Source organism: Staurois parvus, unplaced genomic scaffold, assembly GCF_062004578.1.
Source record: "Staurois parvus isolate SC_StPar_1 unplaced genomic scaffold, SC_StPar_1.0 ptg000117l, whole genome shotgun sequence".
Lineage (NCBI taxonomy): Eukaryota > Metazoa > Chordata > Amphibia > Anura > Ranidae > Staurois > Staurois parvus.
Window position 1 is genome coordinate 1,267,647 of NW_028317913.1, and position 12,095 is coordinate 1,279,741.

Genomic DNA, 12,095 nt, shown 5'->3' on the forward strand with positions numbered 1-12,095 from the left:
GTGTGCTCCATAGTTAGGCCTTGCCAAAACACTTGTACACCTGTAGCTGGATATCTTATGCCAGGGATTCTCTCTCCTTCTAGCAAAGGCAGCATTACAGGTTATACCTCCCTCCTGTCCATTCATTCCTGTAAGCCTTGTCGTACTGTCAGTAGATGTGTGATTTATTTTGTAAGGAATCGAAATTCAGACAAAATTTTCATCGTTTAGAAATTTAGATGTATGCAAATTTCCGAATCGCAAAAGTAACAAAGTTGATTTCAATAAATCTGAAATAAATTATAATGAAACAAATTATGAGAATTTGTACTCGAAAATGAATTCAAATTTGAAAATAAATTCAAATCGGAGAATTAATTTGAATTTGAAAATGAATTCAAATTTGAAAATTAAACTAAATTCGAAATGAAAACATATTGCAATAAATATGGTAAAGTATAACTGTGAAATAGGTGATGATTCCTACTTAGGCTGCGTTACAGAACAGAATGGAAAAGAATAGACCAGAATAAAATAGAACAGAAAAGAATAGAAAATAAAAGAATAGAATAGAGTAGAATAAGAAAAGAATAGATTAGCATAAAAAAAATAGACTAGGTTAGAATAGAATGAATTTTTAATCGATTTCAAAATACTGAATATACAAACGAATCCAAATATACGTAACGAATTCTGAAAAACAAATCATTCTAACATAATGAGTATGATGAAACAAAATTATTAACGTAACAAACGAATCCAAAACAAAACAAATTTTTCCATCGTGCACATTTCTAAATGTCAGGATTAGAATTATTTCCTGCACTGTATCTTTTTGTGTTGCTAGAATATTGGGGTTCTTTCCTCAACCCCTGAGACAACCAGGGGATCACATGGAGACTTGTGGCTATACATCTTCATTCAGGCAAGTTGTTTTTCCCCACTCTACTTTCTGCTAAGACGGTTCCACCTAGTGGACTGACAGGGGACCTCATTCCGAGTTCTCAACTTGTCCTTCATTCTGTACATCATTTGACCTGCTTAAGGCATTTCAATTAGGACCCTGTAAGTCCTGGCCGACCTAGTACATCCTCTCCCTATGTCCTAAGACATTGATCCTCTGGTGCAATTGTCTCCTGAAAAGGGCTCTTCCTTATTACATGCCAGGATTCCTGCAGGACCTCGTGGCTAAGCCGAGCCCTATCTTACCTTTTATGGGGGGTGCTGATAAGAATGTATCCATCTTCTACTCCCACCAGCATTAGTACTTTTACCTTGGATTCCTCCTTCTTTCACTTGGGGACAGGTTATCCTGAAAGCTGGTTTCCTCCTTGTTGCCGTTATGCTTCATATTGTCCTTTCAGATCTTCCATTATTTTCTGACCATTTCCTGCTAGATGGCAGGACGTCCCATTTTTTTGCTCTTTTTAGAGGTTAGGGGTCAAGCATGACATCTGTGGCTATGTGCCATGTGTCCCTTAGCACATGCCCCCTTTTTTCTTAATTCCTTGCTGGAAGGTCTCCCTGGAATTTCCTCCCTCCACTTCTACCTGCCTCAGTGGTAATTTTGCCCCCACCTCACCACCTAATCCCCTTCCAATGTTCACTGAGCAGCAAGACAGCCAAACTAGGCAGCCGCCTAGGGCGCACAGCAAAGGCTGGCACTCTCTCTGTGTGGGATGCCGCCATGTCATGAGTGATCCTTCAGTCGAGGAGAGGAGAAGCAGAGGGGAGGAAGAAATGACAGAGGAAGATGCTGGGTGTCAGTGTAGCAGCTGATCTGCTGCTCCTTTTAGTGTTCCTCTGAGACTCAGTCCCTTACTGCAAGCCGGCTGGCATCTGCTGATTATTGTGGAGTTCCAGCCCTTTGCTTCCCATTCATCAGCAGAAGCGGAGTTGCGCCTGAGGAGAAAGGGAATGTCTGACTCTGATGTCTATGTGAGCGTGACTCGGCCGGCCAGCCATCACATGTGCAATGTTTCCATGAGTGATGACATCGGCACCAGCCCTGGGTGGGGGATGGGTGGGCATCAGGCAGGGCCTTTTAGCAATAGATACTTGAAACACCAGTGGGGAGAATAGATACTCCAGTTGGGCATGCAGCAGGAATGCCAGAGAGACCACCTTGTACACGGTAAATGTCCATGGTCGGAGCTGTATTCTCACAAGAGGGCAAATGCCAGCGATGTATAATGGGTATTGTAGCCCTACAGAATGGTTGTAAAATCAGAAGCAATACCGTGATGCATACTAAGTTTTACAAATACAGTAGAAATGACAGAGGACCATAAGGCAGGGACACTTAGAAATACAGTAGACATCTGAAGGAATACTATGTACACAAGTAGACTTTTAAATTTCATGTGAAGGCAATCAAGTACCACAGTACTTCAAGGCCATGGTGCTAGCATTATAGACTATAGTTTGGCATACCCACATATTAACTGATATACCGAATTAGATGACTGTAGCCTGCCGTTAATGTTGAACCCATAAGTATACCAAGGAAAATAATTTCCCAAGGACAAACCTCTGGATGGTCCCTTGAAAGTAAAGGGTTAGTCTGTCCAAAATTGGAATTTCAGTTATATATGAAGTCTAATGGGCAGAAATCGCACCCATTTCTAATACACATGGAGACATTAGTGGTAGTATTTTACCCAGTTTGGAGCTTTGTGTGTTTCCATCCACCAGGTGGTGTTCTCACGTCACATGTTTCATTCTCCATACTATAAAGGCCTATTCTCAGTGTGCATTGTGGTCATGCATGATACATGATGCAGTGCCATTCATTCCATAGGGAGCAAGGAGAAGAAGCCCTGTATAAATGTCAAGTCACTAAGGATTCCCTCTCCATCACATTTGACATGGCTAGGCCAAGCGCAGGGGGGGTGTGACTTTTCCCCACTGGGTACAGATACACTTTAAAGCTGAAATAAGGTCTGTAACACTCTCTTCTGCTGCAGCAAAGTGACATTTGCAACTCCCTTGCTGCCATTGCCATCTGGTCTTCTTTCTTTGGGTTTGCACCTTTGGCCATTTTCAGTTTCTTGCATAGGCTGATGTCACTCCCAAGCATGATAAAAACAAACTGTCCAGCTCTGACTAAAGTTGGGTAATGCCCTTGCTACAGGTGTTGGCCATTTACATACCCCCCAAAGGCTGGCCAAAAAACTCCCACCAATGGCATTATCCCATCCTGCCTTGTTGCTAGAACGTTGCTAAGACACTCCCAGCTGTTACTGCTCAACCCTGTCATGACAGGAGGGAGCTTTTAAGATGCCAGACATGTGGTCTACTATCTCCTCCTCTGCAGCATCACTGAGCTCAGAGCTTCAGCAGAAGGAGAGAAAAAGTGCATATGAGGAGCATGGACAGATATAGGGGGGGGGGGGGGGGTGCTGGGGTGGGGGCAACACCCCCTACAGATTTCACTTGTGCTGCCCCAAGTTGGCCGCCCATAGAAATTCTGCCTGGCTGCTGACCTCTTCTCCCCATCCTCGCACTCAGAGCCAGGACAAGGCAAGGGGGGAGGGGGACAGCCTGGTGTATGGAACTAACTTACAGGTGGGGAATTGTACTGGGACCAATCATTTGTGCTTGGGTTGGAATGAGTGGTTTGTGGAGGGGGGGCTATTTGTGCTAGGAAGGATAATTTGGAGGGGGGGAGATTTGTGCCAAGAGCAGGAATGGGGGGGGGGGGGGTATGTACTAGGATGTGCTAGGAGGGGGGATTGGGGGAATTTGTGCTAGGAGGGGGTGGGAGGATTTTGATTAAGAGGGGAATGGGGAGGGGGATTAAAGTTAAGAGGGGGGATGGGGGGGGATTTGACCCCCTGAACTCTGCCCTGCTGATCCCTGTAGACTTCCCTACTGACTCCTATACACTGCCCTGCTGATCCCTGTACACTGCCCTACTGACTCCTATACACTGCCCTGCTGATCCCTGTACACTGCCCTACTGACTCCTATACACTGCCCTGCTGATCCCTGTACACTGCCCTACTGACTCCTATACACTGCCCTACTGATCTTGCATCCTCTGCCCCCCCTGACATTTTTTAGTGCACACCCCACATCAGACAAGCTATATCCAGCCCTGATAAGGGGTTTTAATCAGCTGGGAGTGTCTTAGCAACGCATTAGCAACAAGGCAGTAAAGCTGGGTATGTAAATGTTTTTTTTTGGGGGGGGGGGGGGTAGCCTGGTGAATGGAACTATCTTACAGGTGGGGAATTGTACTGGGACCAATCATTTGTGCTTGGGTTGGGATGAGTGGTTTGTGGGGGGGGGCTATTTGTGCTAGAAAGGATAAGGGGTTTCAATCAGCTGGGAGTGTCTTAGCAACGCCTTAGCAACAAGGCAGTAAAGCTGGGGCTTTGGGAGGTATCTAAATGTTTTTTGGTGAACTAACCCTTTACTGTACATGCTAATGACATTTGTGAGCAGGAAAACAAGAAGCTTTTATTGCACAAGAGACCTAGTATGTCTCTTCTGCAATAACAAGGCTTCCTGTTCGCAATTGTTTTTAAAGTTAAAGTTCTGCTTTCAGTTCTTCAGACAAGCTGTACCTGTAAAAGAAGAGTGTGAATACCTGTCCTGCTGCCTGCGCCACCAAATGCCATTTCATGGAAAAGTGATACTTCTGGAAACGTCAGTCTCCTGGTTCCTGCTGACCCCCGCGTGATGTCTGTGGTAGGAGAGGCATGTGTTTAGTCTCATTTTAAAGGGGCAGCTTGTCTGAGGATCTTTAGTATATGGACAGGGTCACTTTATTGCCTGTGCCAGGGAAAGCAAGTGCAGAGAATTCACCACCAGAGTCTGAACAAAGTCAAAGGTTCGCTCTAATGTCAATTCACATGGTGCACAGAGGTGACCAGACTCAGCAGCAGGTCTAAACGCTGCCTGTTCACACTGTCAGCAGCTGTCAAATCTGATTTATACAAATCAATGTCTGGCACGGTTGTGCTTGGCATGTAACCACCCATTAAAACAGAGCGTGTGCCCAGGGGTGGTGATTCTGCAGTGTTCTTGCTGCACACAAACTGGATGCAGCTAAAACGCAAAACACATCAAAAACACGCAACATGCATTTCTGCAGCGTTTCCACTGAAGTCTATAGAACCAAAAACGCTACTTTTTGCATTAAAAAAAAGTCCCTGACCCTTTCCAAAAGTCGCACCGGGTGAAAACGCACAGGTGTGAACATGTGTCAGAGGAAATCATGTTAAATGGACTGTACAGAGTTTCTGCAAATCACAAAACTCTGTGGAAAACGCTTAGGTGTGAACATGTCCCATAGGGAATCATCATAACTTGACTATACAGCGCAGGGGCAGACTGACAACTCATGGGGCCCCCGGGCAACAGGGGATCATGGGGCCCGTGTCCTTGCCCAAACTAAAAAAAGCCTATGAAAAGGGTACCAGGGGTATCTCATGGGGCCCCCTACTGACCCTGGGCCCTTGGGCAGTGCCCGAGTTTCCAAATGGTCAGTGGACAGCGTTTCTACAAAATGCAAAACTCTGCGCAATCCACTTAGGTGTGAACATGTCCCATAGGGAATCATCATAAATTGACTGTACAGCGTTTAGGTGTGAATCTAAGGTCACATCCAAGTCATCACACTGCTACAACCTACAATGCTTAAAGCTCGTCTCTCACGAATAAGAACACTGGTCCTCGCTATTGGCCAGCATTTGAGGCGTTGTTCTCTCCTCTGCGTTTGATTGGCTGTCGCTATGCTATGCCTAGTGAAATCACGCTCTACAGGATCTGTGCTCATAGGAAGTCTCCTTTACTATAATCAGCAGTTGAAGGTAAGCAGCCATGTTTCCTGTGATTCACTCGTTGAAACACAAGCAGTGAACTCCAGGAAAATGGACGGTGCTGTGAAGACAGCTGTAGTTTCCTGCCTGCCCAGAGCCTAATAAGGACTGATAAAGGTGTGTGATGTCAGCGGGTGTCGGAAGTGCTCTAGGCAGTCAGTCCAGGGTGTCCTTCTATTATCAGGTGCGTATCAGCGGCTCAGTCTCCTCTCTGCATGTGTAGAATGGAGCTGCTGGATACCTGCAACGCCATGCTGTGTATGTCCATCCTCAGGGCAGGGGGCTGCGCATGTCTCCACAGCTGGCACCGCTCACCTTTGTGCATGCACCTTTTTAGCAGTATAAACAGAACACGTTGCTAGGGAGACTGCTTTATGCCAGAAAAAGGCCTCCTGGTGGCTGCAGAGGGACTACAAGGCCCAGCATTCCACTCCTGTGCACTGGAAGGGATGGCTGCTGGAGCAGAGTCAGTGTCCTGGCCTGTCCCAGGAGGGCACAGTGGTGGGCCTAAGGTTTGGCTTGGCGGGGGCTGGTCATTGGCAGGACGCCATGTGTTTGCCGTGCAGGATCAATGTGACGTGTCCTAGTCAAGGTCAGAGGATGAGGTCCCATCTGCCAGGCGGTAGACCCTGCAATCAGAGGTCACTGACAGTTCCTAAAATAAACCTGAACCCAGGCAGCGGAGTTCAGGCAGGAAGTCATGCAAAGTCAGCCTCCCCCGTGCCGGGACAGAGCGTCGCCTGAACAAAGGGCCAAACACAATTCAAGGTCATTGATCGCCATCAGAGGAGAAAAAAAATGATTGGGTTAAAGTGACCCTGTCACTACAATAAAGCCTCATTCAGATAGGCCAATGAGGGCGACTATGCTGCTTGGTTTAGACACCTAAAAGCTGCGCCTGGATGTGGCAGCACTGTGAGCTATGACTACATACAGAGCGGATGAATAGCGGCATCCAGGAACGCTGGCCCTGGACGCAATCTTTCTGTATGCAGAGTCCCTCGTTTATTTGCTTATAGCTCTGCCTGTTTTAGCAGCACTTTACATAAATATTGTACATTCACATCAGTCCCTCACATGGAACTGCATAGAGAGTGCACAGAGGTAGTTTATTTGCTGGCATGAATCACAGATTCTCACCAGCAGCTGCCCATCTGAATGAGGCCAAAAAAAAAATCAAATCATTGACATTCCATAAAAGTAGAAATGATATACTTACCTTTCCGACGGGTGGTGAGCGCAATCTTCATTCTTTGCACATGTGTCCAATGCCGTGGTTCCTTCCACCGGCCACTGGAAGGAAAAAGTGACAAAATTAGTGGAACCACATCCACAGTGCGGAATGCGGCATTAAGCACCTCTAGAAGTGTTGGATAGGAAGACTTTACTCACTTCTCGCCGGACAGTAAATGTGAAATGAAACTCTGTTTGATATACAGATGGTAGCACTTAAGCAGGCCACAGACTACTCGAAAATTGAATGACAATTCTTGGTTGTTTGTTTTTTTGCATCATTTGTGGTCCAGCTGCGATTTTTGTGTCGCAATCAAAAAGTGCCTGATCCAACATGCTGGATTTTGTTTAGAAAAATGAAACAAATGATGGCACAATCCTGTGCGCCATTTTCATTTTTCGAATGAAAGAACATTCGGTTTTCGACTTGTCTGTGGTCTGCCTTACGTTGTTGTCTGCTTCCTCTGTCATTCTGCTTTTCCATCCTCCCATATCACCCGGTCCCCAGATCAGTGGCCCTGATTTCCATTTCACGGTGGCGCCCCTGGCTTGCAGGATCCTATGGAATCTCACTAGCGACACCCTTATGCATGCACTCACAGGATACACGCAGATTCTGCCTGTGCTTGACATGCACAAGCAATCCAGAGGAATTGAAACATTTGCTACCTTCCAACTGCTCCCTCTTATACTGCAAAGGCAACAGGCGGAGATTTAGACCTGCAATGCAAAGCATCATGGCCGCATCATGGCCACAGCATGGCTTCACCCCTGTCCACTGCCTTTGCAGCTTCCAGGGGAGTGGTTGTGGGGTGGTAAAAAAAAAGTGGCTCAGCTACATATTTTTGCTGCCTCCAACCACATATGTAAATATAGTCTGGCAAAAATTATTTCCCTGCTTTGTACGCTGGGGAGCACTGCCCACTGAATTAAACCCTTTCAACTGAATGGGGCTGTGCCAAAATCTTGCAATGCATAGTGGTGCAGGTTTTCAGGGGTTAAAACAGGAGGCAACATAACACCTCCTCATTGCCTGTAAAATGCCTTTTGAAAAGCAATCCACAGCCAATCACTCTTTAGAGGGTAAAGGTCATGTAAATGAGCCCTCAGAGTGTGTGTTCCCAACCAATAGTTCAGGGAAGCTGCATGCAAGTACCTGGAGGCTGTGCCAGTAAGATGAATAAAATGTAAGTGTTTAGTGACATCATAGGAAATAATAATTGTTGAGTGGTTAATGGGTTGAGAGGATGAATTTGTAATAAATAAGACGGCAAATGAGGGCAAATCTCTCCAGTGAGTTGGCCTGGAGTTATGGATTGGCAACTACACAAAGTGGAATTCAGAAAATAAAGTTTTGCTAGATGCTTATCAGTATGAAAAAGTATTCATCCGCCTTGAAATTTTCCACATTTTGTCATGTTACAACCAAAAACGTAAATGTATTTTATGTGATCGACCAACACAAAGTGGCACATTAGACGGTCGCGTCGTCAGACCCCCAGCCCTTCTCTCCAACTCGTGACCGAAGGACTAGCCAATATAAAACCGCGCTGTCACGTGCGTAACAATACCACGCTCAGCTGCACCCTGCACAAAGATTTTCTAGCTAATGGACCACAATCTATGTACCTGCAGCCTGAGAGCGATTGTTACTGGGTCAGGTTAATTACTCAACCTTTCACATTGCCACCACCTCCTTTTTGTGCAGAGAAAGAGGAAACTCACCAATCGTAGCAGTAACACTATGATGTTTGAATAAGCACTTGGATACACACTGTCACCGCAGGCAGAGGTATCCAGAGGTTTTAAAACACACAGTAGCGCTCTTCAGAGACAGGGATTCTTAGTTTGCATTAAAGAGCTTTAGAAACAGTTTAACACATTTCAGAAAATAGGATTTATTGCTAAATATATATATATATATACATACATACATACACACACACAGAGAGCAATAACACAGCAAAGAGATAACAGAAGTTTAAGGAGGTAGAATACTTGCTGTCAGCCTTGGTTTAAGCAGATTCAAGGGTCCTGAGCAAAAGGGTGCCTTTTCTCCCAAAGTTGGTTCCTGATGTTAAAAGGGAGATCTCTTCAACTTACTGCTCCAAGTGTAACAGCCTTTTTCTAGGAACCCAGCAGAGTGTCTCCTTAAAGCAGAGAACCAATCGCCTCATTTGGGGAGGGGTGTTTTAGGCGGGGAACTCAGGCTATGACCAAATCCCTCCCAGTTTATATCATGGTCAATAACCTTCCCTAGGTCCATGTAGCAGCCTAGCCACTAGTAGATTAATATGCAGAATGATATCCTGAACGTCTAGACATCAAATATGCCATATCTTACTATTTCAGCTAGAACTATATGGCTTCCTGCTCTCCTGTAGACTTTAACTAGGGTTGTAAGATATCAGGCGACTCGCATTAAACTGAGCTATCCAAATATATGCTTTGTTCGATTGTATGTATTCCCTATTTTAAGTTATGAAAAGTGGTTTTTACATGGGATATATGTTTTACTGCTATCCTGGAATGCTTTTAAAGTCCAGTGACTGCCGGGTTTATAGCTTTACAATCAGCTTCAGAGCAAGAATTTGCCAGACACCCTGGTATCAGCTAATTGGGTTTACAACCATGAAGGATATCCAACTGTGTCCTGTGCACTCCTGAACCCAGCACACAAGGACCACGTCTCACTCAACAGAGGGGGAGGGGGGGGGGCTGATTTGGAGTGAGAAATGATACAAGATGGAGGGTCTTTACCAAAATGGATGTTCATGTCCATATTTGTACGTACAATGCTACAGCACATAATTGTGAAATGGAAGGAAAATGATAAATGGTTTTCTAAATTTTTACAAATGTGTGGAAAGTGTGGCGTGCATTTGTATTCAGCCCCCTGGAGTCAATACTTTGTAGAACCACCTTTCACTGCAATTACAGCTGCAAGTCTATTTGGGGATGTCTCTACCAGCTTTGCACATCTAGAGAGTGACATTTTTGCCCATTCTTCTTTGCAAAATAGCTCAAGCTCTGTCAGATCGGATGGAGAGTGTCTGTGAACAGCAATTTTCAAGTCTTGCTACAGATTCTCAATCTGATTTAGGTCTGCACTTTGACTGGGCCATTCTAAAATTTGAATATGCTTTGATCTAAACCATTCCATTGTAGCTCTGGCTGTATATTTAGGGTCATTGTCCTGCTGGAAGGTGAACCTCCACCCCAGTCTCAAGTCTTTGGCAGACTGTAACAGGTTTTCTTCTAAGATTGCCCTGTATTTGGCTCCATCCATCTTCCCATCAACTCTGACCAGCTTCCTTGTCCATGCTGAAGAAAAGAATCCCCACAACATGATGTTGCCACCACCATGTTTCACAATGGGGATTGTGTGTTCAGGGTGATGTGCAGAGTTAGTTTTCCGCCACAGATAGTGCTTTGCTTTTAGGCCAAAAAGTTCAATTTTAGTCTCATCTGACCAGAGCACCTTCTTCCATGTTTGCTGTGCCCCCCACATGGCTTCTTATAAACTGCAAATGGGACTTCTTATGGCTTTCTTTCAACAATGGCTTTCTTCTTGCCACTCTTCCATAAAGGCCAGATTTGTGGAGTGCATGACTAATAGTTGTCCTATGGACAGATTCTCCCACCTGAGCTGTGAATCTCTGCAGTTCCTCCAGAGTTACCATGGGCCTGTTGGCTGCTTCTCTGATTAATGCTCTCCTTGATGGCCTGTCCGTTTAGGTGGACGGCCATGTCTTGGTAGGTTTGCAGTTGTACCATACTCTTTCCATTTTCAGATGATGGATTGAACAGTGCACTATGAGATGGTCAAAACTTGGGATATTTTTCTATAACCTAACCCTGCTTTAAACTTCTCCACAACTTTATCCCTGACCTGTCTGGTGTGTTCCTTGGCCTTCATGATGCTGTTTGTTCACTAATGTTCTCTAACAAACCTCTGAGGGCTTCACATAACAACTGTATTTATACTGAGATTAAATTACACACAGGTGGACTCTATTTACTAATCAGGTGACTTCTGAAGGCATTTGGTTTCACTAGATTTTAGTTAGGGGTGTCAGAGTAAAGGGGGCTGAATACAAATGCACACCACACTTTTCAGCTATGTATTTGAAAAAAATTTTGAAAACCAGTTATTTTCCTCCCACTTCACAATTCTGTGCCACTTTGTGTTGATCTATCACATAAAATCCCAATAAAATACATTTACGTTTTTGGTTGTAACATGACAAAATGTGGAAAATTTCAAGGGGTGCGAGTACTTTTTCAAGGCACTGTAGCTATGTAAAACAATAAAAATCCTGTACTTTTTAAAATCCAGTAATACACTCTCTCACCCCGCTCTGCACATGCTCAGTTGCTCTGTATTTTTAGTAAATGAAACAGCTGATCTGCTGACAGCCTAAAGATTTACTGCTGCTCAGGGGCTCTGGGCTTCAGCAGAATGGCAGTCTCCAGCAAGAAGAATGCTGGAGGCAATTTACAGCATACACTGGTGTTGGTAGTATAATTATTAATGTGGAATGTAAGTTCCTTGCTGAATAATATTATTTGTATCAAGTTGTTATGGGTAAAGTGATTTAAATGAAATGCTGCTGCTGCTTCTTCTGAAGCTGGCCTGGCCTTTTTTCCTTATCTGGCCCATTAATCTCTGATCCTGCTTTCCTGTTTGTAGGTGTCTCCTTTACCTAGCAGAGACCTGTAGAACCCTGTTTGTGCCACCCTTGTGTGTGTGAGCTCCCATCACAAGTCTACTATCCCCTGACTCGCACAGGAAGCATCTCTGATCAGCCACAATTTTTTCATTGAGGTCCATGAAAGATGTGTAGTCCTGAGGAGTGGATTAACTGAGTGGTGATGATGTGAGAGCTCCCTCTCTGACAGGACCATCAGGAAAGCAATGCAGAGGAAATGGGTGGATGGTCAAAATGCATGCAATTCTGGAGTTGGATGAGAGCAGTCAATTACTGCAATGTGCTGATTTAACCTATACAGAGGTTTCTGATGATTTTATATAAATATATAGATTTTGGTCAG

General features: G+C 44.8%; 1 protein-coding gene and 1 long non-coding RNA gene across 2 annotated transcripts in view; one reads left to right on the forward strand and one right to left on the reverse strand.

The window, feature by feature from the left end:
* Positions 1–598: 598 nt before the first annotated feature.
* On the reverse strand, positions 599–8,445 carry LOC149467261 (uncharacterized). Its single transcript, XR_016311982.1, has 2 exons — positions 7,027–8,445; positions 599–4,669 (listed from the first exon to the last, which is right to left on the reverse strand). It is a non-coding gene; the product is annotated as an uncharacterized LOC149467261 (long non-coding RNA).
* UGP2 (UDP-glucose pyrophosphorylase 2) overlaps positions 5,841–12,095 on the forward strand; it is a 128,834-nt gene continuing 122,579 nt past the window's right edge. The window contains exon 1 of the mRNA XM_089672001.1: positions 5,841–5,991. The gene's annotated coding sequence lies outside the window, so the exon portion shown is untranslated. The remainder of the gene's footprint in view (positions 5,992–12,095) is intronic.